The sequence below is a fragment of the Pyxicephalus adspersus genome, chromosome 10 (assembly GCF_032062135.1).
Source record: "Pyxicephalus adspersus chromosome 10, UCB_Pads_2.0, whole genome shotgun sequence".
Classification (NCBI taxonomy): domain Eukaryota; kingdom Metazoa; phylum Chordata; class Amphibia; order Anura; family Pyxicephalidae; genus Pyxicephalus; species Pyxicephalus adspersus.
Window position 1 is genome coordinate 58,772,674 of NC_092867.1, and position 2,452 is coordinate 58,775,125.

Genomic DNA, 2,452 nt, shown 5'->3' on the forward strand with positions numbered 1-2,452 from the left:
TTGGGTTCTGTGTGGCACTCACAAAATTCCATGTGTCCTTGTTGGGTTGTCCACCAATTCCACGAGAAGTTCCTCCATACATTTGAGGTCATATTTAGGCAGTGTATGCTTTGGTATCCATGCAAGTCCCATCGGACTATGACAATGGACAATCTGAAGTCCTACAGCTCCTTCTCCTGTGTGATATTGGGGATACCATTGGATCCTGATCTCCCTTTAAATATCAATGTGTCTTCTTTTAAAATGCCTTTGTCTGGAAATTGTCTCTCTAGCAGACCAGGGTCATACATTTCCCCTTATCAGGTATTTCTTTATCCGAGTCCTTCCAGGCCCTCTAGTCACACCAAGTGTCCTTTCTGTCCATGCAGAGACCTGAAAATAGGCGATCTCTCCTCTGGAGGTAGGCGTGAATGGCCCAGTTGCATGGGTACTTCTGCTGAGGGAGAAACATGGAGGACATGAGGTTCCAGGGGCCCCTGGAAGAATGGAGCTCCTTGTGGAGAGATCTTTCATGAGGGAGATTTCTCCTGAAAATGCTCCTGGAAATGAATATCAATCTGGGCGGCCCGGGAGATCAGATCATCCAGAGCAGTGAGAATCTCTCGACCAGCCAACTCGTCCTAATGGGATCAGAAAGGCCCTGCCAGATGGTAGCTGTGATATTGGGGATAACAATAATTCCTGATCCCCCCTTTAAATATGAAATTGTCTTCTTTAAAAATGTCTTTGTTTGAAAATTGTCTAACAGACCATGGTGATAAATTTCCCCTTATCAGATATTTCTTGATCTGACAACCAGCATCCTTCCAGACCCTCTAGTTCACCCATTGTAAAAGTTGGAGTTTTGTGTCTCCAGGTGTCATAAAACTCAGATAATACTAGTAGAGTGGCCTCTGACTGAATTCTGACTGTATTCTGAAACCCATTTATTAATAAGCCTTACATTTCCAATATAGCATTCTGTAGTAGTTGGATGATTTGGAGTTGGATCATTTTGGTGAGCATTTTGAGACCAAGAACTAGTCTAGCACTCAGGAAATCCTGGAAACCATAGTTGGCATACTTGGCATAGAACAAGCCATGTAAGCCCAGCAGAGGGAGCTCTCACTGACAACATCTTGTTGCTAAGGACAACGGCACTGACACATGGGGCACTGCAGGGAGCCCAGTGACTCTGACTAATAGCTTGGACTTTACACAGCAACCTGGACCAGGAAAACCAACTCTACCTAAGTATTATTTCACAGATTGCCCGATAGTTCTGCTATTGTTCTACAATTAGTGTTTTGTTTCCTGTATTTGGTTATGCTCTGTGTTTTTGTTTTTACTTATTAACCCCCTAGTGGTATTCCTGAGTGTGACGCGGGGTGGATTTTCCAGACAAAAATCGGTATTTCCGAGTCACACTGGGTGTAGCTTTTAACTAGAAAAAAACCCACTTACCTTGCTGTGTTGTTGTCCTGCCGGTCCCGGGGACACGTACTCCGCTCGGTGCATGCGTCAGTACAGGCGGCCAGATCGGCGGGTAATTCAAATCACTGGATTCAATATTCATATTTTATATAATTATATCATATGCTACTGTACAGTTATATTACGTGTTTAAATGTATATTATATTATTAAATTATGTTTTTTAACGTTAATAAATATCGGTGAGTTATGCCTACAATGAAAATGTTTCCATGTAGGTTGTGGTTAGCGGCCATACCAGTTGTATGTACACCTGGAAGTATCCTGGCACTCCCAGTAATAGGTGGTGACGGGGGCGTCTTCCATGCCTCCTATATTCATTGCTTGGGGGTCACAAGAATGGGGGTGTCATCTATTTCCCTCATTAAGAAGTGTTCCCAAAGTTTCCTGGTCGGCCGATATCAATATGGCGGGTTATACGCTTGCATGTCCCAACAGGTATTTGAAGTCGTATGTTTACCCTGAGCAGGTCACATATACTCCGGGTAGGAGAAATATTACGATAGAAATTCCTGGCAGAAACGGAGGTGGTCTGCATATTATTCTCCCCGAATTTCTTTATTCTTACTCCATTTTGTCTCATTTTCTGTCCATGACCTTCCCACTATCTACCTTGTTGACCCCAACTATCATCCTCCAACTAAACTGCTCCCCATTATCTCCTCCTTTGGAAACACGCTAGACCCCATATTATCCAAACTCCGCAACCTCACCCTCCTTGCCAACTCACCATTCCCCCTCTCTGATAACCTTCAACCCATTAAACTCCTCCCCCACTTTGCCAGGCCTGGCCAATGGCAGAGAGATATCCGTAACCTCGTCCACAACGTATTCTCAAACTGCCTGACATCCCTAACCCCCTCCCTCTCCAAAATCAACTCCCCGGGTGAAAGTACCACCTGGTTCAACCACACTCTTTCACTGGCTCTGGATAAAGTTGCCCCTGCCACCTGAACATTGGAATGGGTCAGAACATTTCC

At 44.5% G+C, this 2,452-nt stretch overlaps 1 protein-coding gene across 2 annotated transcripts in view; it reads right to left on the bottom strand.

Annotated features, from left to right (window-relative positions):
• Positions 1-2,452, bottom strand: part of LOC140339029 (uncharacterized) — a 150,369-nt gene that overhangs the window by 52,957 nt on the left and 94,960 nt on the right. The gene's annotated exons all lie outside the window — the stretch shown is intronic.